This window comes from Augochlora pura, chromosome 3 (assembly GCF_028453695.1).
Source record: "Augochlora pura isolate Apur16 chromosome 3, APUR_v2.2.1, whole genome shotgun sequence".
Lineage (NCBI taxonomy): Eukaryota > Metazoa > Arthropoda > Insecta > Hymenoptera > Halictidae > Augochlora > Augochlora pura.
The window spans coordinates 25,632,276-25,645,895 of NC_135774.1; the positions used below are offsets into that span (position 1 = coordinate 25,632,276).

The 13,620-nt window shown below is 43.8% G+C and overlaps 1 protein-coding gene across 1 annotated transcript in view; it reads right to left on the reverse strand.

The window, feature by feature from the left end:
* Positions 1-10,908, reverse strand: part of LOC144478660 (uncharacterized) — a 91,455-nt gene extending 80,547 nt beyond the window's left edge. The window contains exon 1 of the mRNA XM_078196766.1: positions 10,738-10,908. The gene's annotated coding sequence lies outside the window, so the exon portion shown is untranslated. The remainder of the gene's footprint in view (positions 1-10,737) is intronic.
* Positions 10,909-13,620: the final 2,712 nt, after the last annotated feature.

The window sequence follows — 13,620 nt, forward strand, 5'->3', positions numbered from 1 at the left end:
CGCAAGCAGAAAACTCTCTTGCCCGCGCGCGCATTAAGGTCGAAGAAAGAGATTACGGTGAAACTGGTGGTCACCCGGCGAAATCCTTAATTACCGCGGGCACTCAATTTCGCGGAGACTCGTTTCTACACGGTCCGCGAAAGAGAAAAAAAATAGAATATCGCGGAATTCTCTCGACGTTCTTCCAATCGGCGGAACCCACCGCCGCCACCGGACTCTCGTCGTCGATGGAATCGCGAGGATCCTTCACGCGCTAATACTTCCTCTTTTCAGTCCTTCCCGGGAAAGCGGAGGCTGCCGGCCAATGTCATCAATCTTCGAACTTCTTTTTAATCCCCGGGTTCCAAATCCGAGGATTAGTTTCCGTCGCCAAGCAATGCATCAGAACTGTTCGCGACGAAACGGAGACAATGTCCCGCAGTTTGTGCGAAGGCTCTTTCGAGGTTCGAGCGATTAATTCGCGTCAGTGGAATATGTATGGAATATCGGAATAATGGAATATATTTTGACATTATTTAACGTTGTTTAACGTTATTTGACATTATGATAACGTGATTTAACGTTATTTGATATTATTTGACGTTATTTTAGATTTTTTACTGTTATTTAATATTTTTTGACGTTATTTAGCATTATTTACCGTTATTTAATATTTTTTGACGTTATTTAATATTTTTTGACGTTATTTAATATTTTTTGGTCGTTATTTAATATTTTTTGACGTTATTTAATATTTTTTGATGTTATTTAATATTTTTTGACGTTCTTTAGCATTACTTACCGCCATTTAATATTTTTTGACGTTATTTAGCATTATTTAACGTTATTTAACATTATGATAATGTCATTTAACATTATCAGATATTTTTTGACGTTATTTAACATTATTTAACGTTATTTGACATTATGATAACGTTACTTAATATTATTTGACATTATGACAACGTTATTTAACGTTATGACAACGTTATTTAACGTTATGACAACGTTATTTAACGTTATTTGACATTATGATAACGTCATTTACCTTTTCCTCGCGAGTGGTCATGTTAAGCTGCGATAACAAAATCAACAGTCTCGTTCTCGCGAACGGCATACAGTTCAGTAATACGCGTTTCACGATCGCGAGTCGCGACGCGATTTCGCATCGATCATCGGTGCATAAAGGCCGAATCCATCACGATCCTCGGATCGTGACCACGAAACGGTCTAACAGCCGCGTCGGGACCGAGCGTCCCGTAGAAGACGCGGAGAAAGAGGGGGGCGGGGGTGGGGGCGACGGCGAAAGAAAGAGAGAATCGGGCAAAAGCGGCTCCAATTTGTTCCGAATCGGCACGTCTGCCGTGAAACTGGAACGGAATCGCGATGACCCGGGAGGCCCGTTGCACGCCGATTCCGCGAACCCGAGGAAGGAAACCGAGACGAATGCCCCGCGGAAAAACCGCGCCGCGGGACGCGGAGCGTACAAAAAGCCTCGGAAAGCGTCGCGTCCGGATGAAATTAACACCTGCGACTTTCGATTGGAGGGAACGTCGCGCCGGGATCGGTCGCGAGCTCTTGATGTCCGGCGCGATCCAATCGGGACAAACGATCGCCGGCAGTTGGATATCGGCGGTCTTCTCTTCTTCGTTTTTTCCCCTCCGCCATCGGAGAGCTCGCGGCCGGCTCGGCGCCCTCTTTCTCCGCCGCGGAACAAAAGGATTTCTCGGCGACGGGGCTCGCGACAAAGTGAAATTTAGAAAACGGAATCGATCGGTATCTGCGCCGCGCGGAAACATGAGAACACAACGAGAGAATTATCGTCCCGCGGATCGTGGGATGAGCGAAAGTGGACAGCGAAACGCGTGTCGGCTCGCGGCCGGATCCTGTACGCCTGGAGAAATTCGATTTTTCAAAATCGTAGGCTCCCGCGCCTGTATTATCAGTCGATGCTCGAACGAAAGTCATTTCGCTGTATAAGAACAATATTCTTTGGTAAAAGAACCGATCTGAACATTAACCCACGTTTTTCATAGCTAATACTATTTTCATTATAGTTACAATGATTAGACATTTTTCTATTGTAATAATTATTATATAATAATATATATAATAATATATTGATATATATATAATATATGTAATAATATATTGATGTATATATAATATATATAATAATATATTGATGTATATATAATATATATAATAATATATTGTAATAATTATTAACAAGATATTATGGCAAAATATTTATATTTATCGAGTGTCTGTACTTAGTCGAATGCTTTAAATACTGATGACAGAGAACATAGTTTGACTTAAATGAACGGAGTAATATTCATACTTAATAGGCTCTTCCTAGAAATCTTCCAATTTTCAACAATAGAAATCTTACAATTTTCTCAAATTGGTTTTAAAGTAATCTATGTGGAACAATTCTTTCGACCATATCACTTTAGCAGGAATCTTTAGTTTGATTAGTTCTAGAATAGATGGACAATCGATTATTTGGTTAATAATTTTAAGAAATGAAAAGAATGTCTGCGGTAGTAGTAGAACGCAGATAAGTACATAGGTAAGCGTTCAGCGAGTCTAATATAATTATTCCCGGCGGAGTTGCGCGCCGATACAAAACGAAACGCATTCGGTCGAAACGTAATCGGCGCCGAATATAAAATAAATTTCAGCACGGTTCTGTTACCTTCGCTAATGAAACGAGAATTTGCATAAGCATCCGCGCGGCACGACGATTATCGTCTGCTTGATTGCATCTCGGGAACGATTACAAGATAAGTAAGGCGAGATCGGGAGTAGAATAAGGACGCTGCGCCGCTTGCCTCTAACCTACTTAAGAATACCGTGACAGTAAAATGACAAAAACATGGGTTTCAGGTTGCCGGCTACGCGACGGATATTAATTCAACGCGCATCGAGATCAATTATCTGATTGTAAACTGCCTGACAGCCTGATAAAAGCCGAACCCCCCCCCCCCCCCCCCCCCCCCCCGATCATTTTCGACCCACAATGCAATTATTTATCGTTCAATCTGACCGCGCCGCTGATTAATCTACCTCGCCGTACGGTGTCTCTCGGTTTCTTTTAAATCGCGTGCCCGATTAGAGGGACGTTGCACGCTCTTTACAATATAATTTTGACTGGCCGAGTCAACGCGCCGTATCGCATGCGTCGATCGGTTTAATCGGAGACTTTGTTGCCCCGTGTCTTTCTTTATTGGATTCGGTCGCTCGATTGGAGAAAGTCTATACGCTTAAGAGAATATACAGTTGAACAATTTGATCGTTATCGCGTTGTTAATTTTTAGTGTGCGGTGAGTCATCTGTAATTTCATTTGACACGTTCCGTGCCGAGCTGTATTTAGTCGACTCATCATTCCGGTCAATTGAAGCTTTATCATGTTTATTTATCAATTATTGTCAATATAATTATGAAGCACATTGTTATGGATCTATTCTTTTGGTGGAAATTATTTCTTCGATTCTGACTTGTAAAATATTTTTTACATTTTAGCTAGTTAAGCGTGTACCACCAGTGTTAATTAATGTGTAAATAATCCCTTGACTAGTTCCGACTTCGCAATTACATATACCAACGGGTGTATTTTGTTGCTTTACTGTACAATGTCACGATTGAAAAGTTTTAAAGTTTATCGATTTTTTAAGAAAATTTAAAGCCGGTTATCAATGAGACGAATTTAACCCTTTGCACTCGAATGACAGAAATCGACGACCCGAATCGTGGACTCGCGTGACAGAAATCGACGGACACGGCGACCGAGTTCGTCCGCGGGAGAACACGTGGCCCCGCCGCGCGATTACGCAGTCGAATGCATCGAATCGGGTCGATTCGATTTTCAAAACGAAACGCGACCGCCCCGGCCGCGCGGCACTTTCACTGATCAGCCTGGCACCGGTCGCATCGTTCCTGCCATCTGGCTAGCGAGACGATGATTTTACAGTTAATTGCGGCGACACGCCACTTTCTCGTCGCGAGACATTTCAGAATGCTGTTTAAGAAGATTGGACACCGTTGTTATGCCGTTCCCATCCGAAACGGTCGCTCTACCCACGAATAATCGGAGTGTAACATCATTGGCTCCGATTTCCGATCTCCGTGGCAGATTCCCAGTGAAAACGGCCGTCTGTGGTCAGACCAGGAAACTGGACCAATTTACAATTCGAGAGGCACGCCGGATCATTATGCGCCGTGCACCTGTCGGCGTTCGTTGAAATTCATTCGACAGCGTTCACCGTTAGGTAAACACGATTTTAATATTGTTAGTAACAATAATAATAATGATTATTATTTATTCAGTGAGCTAATTAGATCTCGGATATTACAGGAAGTAATAATTTAAGGTTTAATCATTTAGATTAATAATTTAATAATTTAGATTACTCAGGGTAAATTGCTCTGGAAAATTTGAAAGTCACAGAAAAGATAATATAGTTAAAATTTAAATTCTAGGTGCCTCGTAAAATTAATATTATCTCAATAGATTAATTATCATAGTCGATAGCGCTAAATCGTCATTATCAAATCACAGTGCTATTTGTTTTTCTGGTACCAATTTGACACTATTTTCAAATTTCACAGTATATTCTCTGCTATTTTTAGGAAAATTGACTTATTTTTCCAACATGAAGTATATGTATATATTATTATAAATGAAAAACCATAATCTCATTATTTTCAATAAATGTTTAGCAAAATAAATAGTTTAGATCTTATTATAATGATTTTCTTACGTGTCGACTCACGAGGGACGCATTGAATTAAAAAGGAAGATAGTTAAGGCATAAATCAAAACTTTCGAAAATGAGATTTATAAAATCATAATTCCAGCCTACTCAAACATTAATTTCCGTCGTTACGCTCTTGAAAACTGCACTCCGTAGACAAAAATCTCGGAAGAACGAAAGCCGGGGGATTAAATAGCCGTCCCGTTTCAATCCGCGCGGCGAGTACAAGTTGTTTCTCGGTTCCGGCAGCAGCCGACCGCGCACGAAAATTGAAAACTACTCGAAGCCGCGAATCGATTTCCAACGGCCACTTTCCGCGGGGCCAAGAGTCAATCTAGCTCCCGTAGGATCGGCTGCCGGGAAAAGAAAATCCAGCGCGGCTCCCCCTTTATCCGTGCACTCGGGGAAAGTTTCATGCGCCGCGAGCCCCCGAAGCCGCCGTCGCCGCCGACTTTCGCAACAAAGCCTCCGAGCCGGAACAACTTCGAAAGTCTGTTTCTCCCCCGAAGAGCCCTCTCTCTCTCTCTCTCTCTCTCTCTCTCGGCCCGGCTGGCAGCAACCCGACGCACAAAAGAGCCCCCGCCAACAATACTGTGTCCGCGAAAGACTCTGCAACTAAATTCTCCCTCCGTTTCCTCGATTACCCTCGTTCCTTCCCGGCCTGTTACATCAACTTCACAACGTTCCTCCAGCCCCGGGCCCGCTCGCGAAACCCCTCGGAAAGCTGAACAGCGTTCTTCAATTAGCCGCGCAGAGTTTAGTTAATAAAGCTGTCGCCGTTCAAATCGGCCGCGGAATAATCCAACGCGAATTTATTCGTTTCGCGTGTAGCGCGATGCTCTTGCGTTTTCGGAGATCGAGACTATTTTTGTTTCTGGGAGATTCGTAGCGTTGGACAGGTGCCAGGAGAGAAATAAATGGGTCTGTTAATAAGTAGAATCTTGCGGATTTAATTTTAGGTTAATTATGTTTTAAAATTCTTATGGGGATACGTTTCTAAATTGAGACGAAAGAGACCCATAATACCGTATCATTCTTATGTGACGTTTCGATTGGGACTTGTTCATTTTTCAACAGGTTTATTTATTCCGTTTGTGGTAGATAAATTATTCTGTCATTAAGTACGTTTCTCAAGCTTTAATTTAAGCATAATCAAATTCGATAATTCTTATGGAAATGCGTTTCTAAATTTAGGCGAAAGAGACCCATACACGGTGACATTATTCTGTGACACTTTTATTGGGACTTGTTCATTTTTTAACAGGTTTATATATTCCGTTTTTGGTAGATAAATTATTCTGTCATTAAGTACGTTTCTCTAGCTTTAATTTAAGCATAATCAAGTTCTAAAATTCCTGCGTGATTATATTTTTAAATCGAGACGAAGGAGACCCAATTCACAGTGCCATTCTTCTGTAAGATTTCAATTAGGAATTATGGATTTTTAGCAGTCTTTTAGATTTTGTTTTTTTACGCTAAAATTATTCTGTCATAAAATACGTTCCTTCGGCTTTAATTTAAGCATAATTAAGTTCGAAAATTCTTGCGTGATTATATTTTTAAATCGAGACGAAGGAGACCCAATTCACAGTGCCATTCTTCTATAAGGTTTCAATCAGGAATTATGGATTTTTCAGCATTTTTTTGGCTCTTGTTTTTTACACTAAAATTATTCCATCATAAATTACATTCTTCCAGCTTAAATTTCAGTACAATCAAGTACAGAAATTCCTACAGTGATACATTTCTAAATTGTATCAAACGCGACCAACCGAGCGAATTGTTTTCCGTCAAGTTTTGCATGATGGATCGCTATCCTCTAATTATCTGCGTGTCCACTGCAGTAACCACGATTATTAACCAAGAATACAAGAAACGATATAAAACCGGCAAGTACCGCCGGTGACCGCCATGAATCATTCAACCAGCACATTAACGAATCGTCGCATCATCGCAAAACAGGAAACAAGAACTGGCCGAGCAGTTGCGTGTATAATTGCCTTGCGTCATCCTGATTAAAATGCTAGCAACTTTCGCCGGTGATGCTGCTAAAATCCAAACCGTCGGATAGACTCGTCCGAAAGCCGGGCATAATCAGCGATCTGGCAGTTTTCAGGAGTGGCAGGCTAGCCGCGTTATCTCGAGTTCGAGTTCGATCGCGATGCGCGCTCTCGCTCTCTCTCTCTCTCTCTCTCTCTGCTTCTCTCTCGCTGTTTCTCTGCTTCTCTCTCGCTCTTTCTCCGCTTCTCTCTCGCTCTTTCTCCGCTTCTCTCTCCGAGTAGCGCATTGTCGAACGAACCGGTTGCCGGTCAGATCGGAAACGCGAATAAATTTATCACGATAAAATCGAGCCCGCGTAATCGACGTGGCCGGGTCGAATGTATCGCCGGAAATAATCAGGGCTCCATAAACCGGTGTCTTTCCGAGACTTACGACGCCAATAAACTACTCCGGTTAGATCGGCGGAGTCCCCGTTGCCGCGATTCGCGGAACGATAAAATTTGACGTCGATTCTCGGAAACGATCCGAGGGATCGAGGGTGAGAGGGGGGGAGGGGAGGGCAAGGCGATCGGAGGATCGGGGCGGGAATCGGGAACGTGAAAAGTGTCCGACGTCGCGAGCCAGGTGATAAATCGGCCGGCGATCGGTGTACCCGTCGATAAACGCGTCCAATGAATATCTATTGTCTCCGTTACTTTCACCTGATCGCGACGGCACGGCGGAACATCGTGTACCCCCTGGCGAACGGAAGCCACGTGTCCGCTACAAGCATGACACCTGTTCGATCGGTGGTGTCGTCTCCGATCTGGAATACCAAGTTTTTTGGATACTTCGGAAAGCAGAATCGTGCACGGATTTAGAAATTCTAATTTGCCTTTAGAAATAGTAAAAATGCTAAATTGTCAAATGACAGTTCTATTTATTCTCCTGGTACGAATTTGACGCTATTTTCAAATTTTACAGTATATTCTGCTATTTTTAGGAATATTGAGTTCAGTCTTTATGACTTTTATTTTTCCAACATGAAGTTTATGAAAAACCATAACCATTTGTTTCTCGAGAATTCGAAATATATAAATATAACATTGGCATATATAGTAAGTAAGTAAATAAATATAAAACTATATTTATATAACTATTATTGGATACAGGATTTGCATATGAACGAGAAATGGTTCTGGTACTTTTATTGATTCAGGAAGGCAGTTGTCGGAATTACTGGTCAGGTTTGCAGAATGTTTTATTAGGTTGATGGATGAGAGGTAAGACTAACGAATCAAATTGTATTTGATGTTACTATATTAACGACGCTATATATACATATATAATCAAATAAAAAGGAATCTAGATACAAATTTATATGTATAAGATTTCATTTAAAGAAGGTTTTATTCGTACGGAAAATAATCGACTTATTCTAATAACTAGATGGAATGGAGAGCGCCGAGTCTTCGGATAAAATATTCGACTATAAAGAATTAATTCGGATATTTATTGTACTGAAATATTTATTTGAAATAGTTCAAATAATATTCTACTGTGTTCTGGACTTTCAAGTCTGCCTATTAAAAATGAAAGATCATATTTTAAGATATAATATTCAATTTTAAGTACTGCCGTCACATGCATTAATTTTATAAAATATACCCATAAAGACTCATAAATCCACGACGGTATAAATTATAGATTAAAAATCTCACTTTAAAGTTCAATAAATTCCAACAAAAACAGATCGCATCGAAAGATCGACGAACCCGATCGATTCCCTAGTTTTCGGCCCAGCTCGAGCGCAACGAACTGGACCGACGGTCGAAGTGTTAACGCGGGTATCGCGTTTAAGTGGATTATCGGTCAACATCGCAAATGAAACGAGACCGGCCGAGAAATCCGTCCGATTGATCCGAGCGATCGGATCCGAATAATAGCTTCACGGAACAGGCGTGTAATTATGCGGAGATCGTCGGTCACGTCCCCCCTCACCCCACAGCATCCCGATTCCCATTACTTAACGCTGACCGGTACTGATTTTTTTTTGTTATTCGAGGGACGCGCGTGTACCGATTCACAGAAATTAAGTCACTTTCGTTTCGGGCCGGCGACCGGCATACTAATGAGACCACGGGAGGAGATGCGGCACCGTCGTTCGGAGCGAAGCGCGCGACGCGCCGCGGCCCGGGCAGGACGTGTAATTTGTTTTATAACAGTGATCGGCCCCGATCCGTGTCAAACGCCGAGAGGAAATTGCCCGGGGTTCACGAACCCCGCACCGGCGGCGATCCTCCTCGTTTCGAAACGAGACTGCCGAGTGCCGTCGATTCGGAAGTCAAGTAGGTCGCTCGCCTCCGAAAGTGTCTGAGACGAACAACGCCGCTAATAACCACTCTAATTGCGAGCCGAGGCCGCCGATATTCGCCCTGCGAAAATTTAAGCCGCTCGTACATCTGCAGCTACTGAGAGCCCTGTTTCGCGACTACTTCACGGACTACTATGCTTCGTAATTGTTCGGTAGGGGTCCTTGGAACTTCTGAGTGCGCGATAAACATGCAAGGACTTGCACAGAGTGTCAACGTTGTCTTATATAAAATTTATTGTGTAAATCGTTCGTTTCTATTTGTTAGACATTCATCGACGACATTAAATATCACGCTATTATAAAATCTGTTGAATTATTTCTTCTTTATTACTTCGAAGGTAAAGATAATGTTTGATTTTTTTAGTATATATAATATTTTAGCATATTTAATTTATTATATAAATCGTTCGTTTCTATTTATTTGACATTTATCGCCGAAATTGAATATCACGTTGCTATAGAATTTCTTGAATTAAAATTTCTACGATAATAAAGCCGACGTTTGATTTTTTAGTAGATCAAATGGGTAATTATCTAGGGGGATACGCCAAATTTAGTCGTCACTCTTTTTAACACAGAGTGTCAACGTCGCGCAATATAAAATTTATTGACAATTCACGTTGTTATAGAATCTCTTGAATTATTATTTCTAAGAAAAGGATAACGTTAGATTTTTTTAGTAGATCAAATCAGTAATAATTATCTAGAAGTTGTAAGCAAAATTTAGACAACGCTCGTTACAGTAATGCTAAGTGCCTGGCCGGAAAGGCTGGCCGACGATTTCGCCGGCCAATTGAATGGAATTCGATACCCCGACTTTTCAGGACGAGCCGCGATTGCCCCACTTCGTGGATCCAGTTAACGACGGGGATATTGACAACGCGCATAAATATCGGTGTTCGTTATCAGTGACCGATGCTAACTGTCATCTAAAACTACAGTTAGGCTAAATAAATTATAAAACCGCGGACGACGTTTCACAAATCTCTTCCCCGCGAATGCTGTCCAGTATAAATAGCTCGGCCGCAAATCGCGGACTACTCGAACGCGCACCGCGCGAAAACTCTAATGAAACTGGTTCTAATTTCAAAGTTGCCAAGAAAATTCAAAGTCCACCTCGCCGACGCGATTCAATGTTCGACGAACGAATCCCAGCATCGAAGGAAGAATGGTAACCGAATCGTGAAGAATCGCAATCACAGCCGGCGAGCCCCGAAAATTTCGACCGGGCAATCATCGCCGGGTCTCGGACGGGGCCCCGACCGCAGAAGAGTGGAGGGGAACCGCGGGGACCCGGGACCACCGCGCTCCGAAAAGTCCGGAACGCGCGCGAGCCTCTAATTCAATTCACAATATCTCTCGAAGTTCGCGCAGGATTTCCACGCGAGGTGGAACAGAAAGAGAAGTCGGTGAGCGATAGCGACGGAAGACGGGCGGGAGGGTGAGGGGGGGACCGGGAGCAAAATAACACATTCGACGGACAAAAACGACAGAAAGTGTGCGCGCGCGAGAACCTGTTGGAAGAGAAGGCGGCCTGTTGGCTGGTGCCAGCAGCGGCAGCAACAGCAGCAGCAGCTAAGCCGGAGCCCGAGGATCGCTCGGTCGCGGTCCCGGGCAAGGCCACCGTGCAAAAATCGACTCACCGATTTGAAGCAGCTCGTTCACTGTCGGTCAGACCGTTCACCCCACCTTCATTCTTCACCACTGATCAGCCGGGTCCTCCCCGGCGGCACAAGATGACAAAAAACGCGATGGTCCTGTCGCGAGCCGGACAGAGAGAAGAAACCGAATAGACACACTCGAGTTTTGGCGAACTTCTGCCGATCACACGTGCCACTGAACTTCCCCCGAGGACCGGTCCCCTCTCCGGATCCTCCCCGGGATCCTCGAGAAGAAAAAAAATCCGCGAGAGATCTGCTACGGATCAGCGATAGGTCCGCGATAGACCGGCGGCGAATCCACCTCGGTTGCTGTCTCGGTCCACCCGGAATTCTCTGGTTGACGCGCGATCGTGGACACTCGTTAGCCGATCGATCGGTAGCCGTCGATCGCTCTGGATAGGACACGCTGTAGCCACGGTCTCGGGTCACGTGCCGGCTGTGAATGGAGGAGGCACGATCGCCGCGCGCTAGACGGTATCGTCCGCGCCGATCGATCGATCGATCGGGCTCGGGCGTGCTATCGCGAGATCCACGGACGATCCACGGACGATCCACGGAGATCCACGGAGATCCACGGAGGCAGAGGCCACGTCGGGCTCCACGTGCACGCGGTTCGACTACCGGTCGCGCTTTGAGGATCGGCTGATTGCGTCCAGCGTGGACGAGGAGAACTCGAGGCGAACGTAGCGCAGAGTAGGGAGCCGCGTGCTGCCAGCCCGCTACTGCAGAAACCACGTGTCGTCTCCCGCCAGGAATACCGGAGTAATTTCACGCGGGCCGACACTCTACCCACCTGGACTATTGTCTCGGCCCCGTCTACAGGTGGGGGCTCTCTCCGATTCTTTCGGGGGTCGAGCTTCGACCGAGCTTTCCATCGAGTCCTTGCTCTTCTTCTTCTTCTTCTTCTACTTCTTCGCTGATCGAGGACAGTCTCCATTTGTTTCGACCTCGCTGCAATTGGGCACGACACCGTGCATCTTCTTCAACCCGTGACTCGTTTACGGTTCTCTCTGCGCGCCGCCTCGTCCCTGTGAATTTTAGCGACGACGTACACGTCATCGCGGTCCTTGATCATTTTCCTTTCTGGAAGAAAGGCGTTCGCGGTTTATAAGAATTATCACCTTGGCAGTCGTCGTCGATGAAAGTCGACTGTGATCCAACGTGAAATCAAATTAACACTTTCTAGTATATTGTCCGACGGCGAGATAGAAATTTCGATCGGGCGCCAAGAAACGATTCACGGTAATATAATCTAATAATTTCGAATCCCGGTTATTTTATTAGTATCATATGTGTGCTGTTTATGCGAGTGCTGGGTCAGGACTTTCACCCTTTATTAATTTCGAAATAGCGAAAGTCCCTTTTTCTTAGTACCGCGTTACACAACCTTGCAAACAATTTAACCTTTCTCCGTTTATTGTAGCGGGATCTAGGGTAGCGAGAACGATTATTGTGGGGTGACAAATTGTTTTATACTTTGCTATTTTATAATAAAAACGTGTCTTATGTCTCACTAAAGAATATAAAGTTAAGAAATAAATTATGATAAATCATAATATGAATGGCGAACCGAAATTGAATGACGACTCTCAGGCGCGTTTAAAAATTATCATGCAGCGTTTTAAAATAATCTTTATCAAAACTATTATTTAAAAAATTGTTAAGAGCTGTTATCTGTTACATAAGTTATAAAATTCAATTTTATAATGTATAAAATGGAATATAAAATGGAAATACTGTAAGTTTGAAGAAATATTTCGGATTTCCAGTTAAAAAGGGTTAACCCTTTACACTCGAGTAGCGCCTCTGAGGGGCCAATGAAAATTGTTATATCATTTTAAAAATAATTTTGACTCATATGCATAAATTGTATCGAGTCATATAAAATGGGAATACAGTTGGTCAAAATAGCTATTTTGGTTCTAGGCTCAAAACGGCTTCGAGTGCAAGGGGTTAATAAAGACGAACCAAAGGCACAACGATCAGTCAGCCGAAGTAACCGCAAACACGCCAAAAATGTCTACCTGGAAAAAGATAAGGCTACTTTGTCAATGAATCAAGATTAAAAGCGGCAAAACATGCGAATAAGAGAACGGTGCCTAATTCGCAGTCGTATACGCGGTATGTGTATCGTTCGCTTACACCGTCACGCCACCAGAAAACAGCGTTTCACCATTCCACCATTAGACAAGTGTCCCAAAGCCGGCAGGCGTCCACTCACCAGAATTACACGGCAAAGTGGCAACCGTCATCACATAATAATTCCAGCCCGAGCCACCTGAATCCCCAAATGGGACCGGCCGTGAAAAATGGGTTAGTAATTCGCGAGCGGCGCGCTCGTACACGTGCAGCCTATCGTACGTGTGCGCGCGTGTGCGTGTGTGTGTGTGTGTGACGTTACCGGGCATGTACCCGCACACGGAATGCGAACACCACCGTGAATAATCAACTTAACCGCGACGGATCTTTTCGCCGCACTTCAATCAGATAGAAAGGAAAATTATCCTCGGATAATTACGTTCCGCTGCGGGCCGAACGGAAAAACCGTCCGCCGGTCCGGCGGTGGTGTGTTCGTGTTTTTCCGGGCTTGATCGAGCGTGACGATAAGGAAACGCTTTATCAAGGTAGCGTTACGGCATCGGTCCGACCGATACAGGTACGAAATGCCTCTTTCGAGCGTACACTCGTGCCCAGAAGTTCACCCGGCAGGCTCGCACGTCGCGACAGCCGATCCAGGATATTTCATTTTGTCGACAATATTTCTCTATAAGATTTCGTTTTCGATATTTTCAGAGGAAAGAGGAGTGCTTTAATTATTTTTATAAAAATCGACCAGCGAAATTATTATATTATATTCCTGGCATA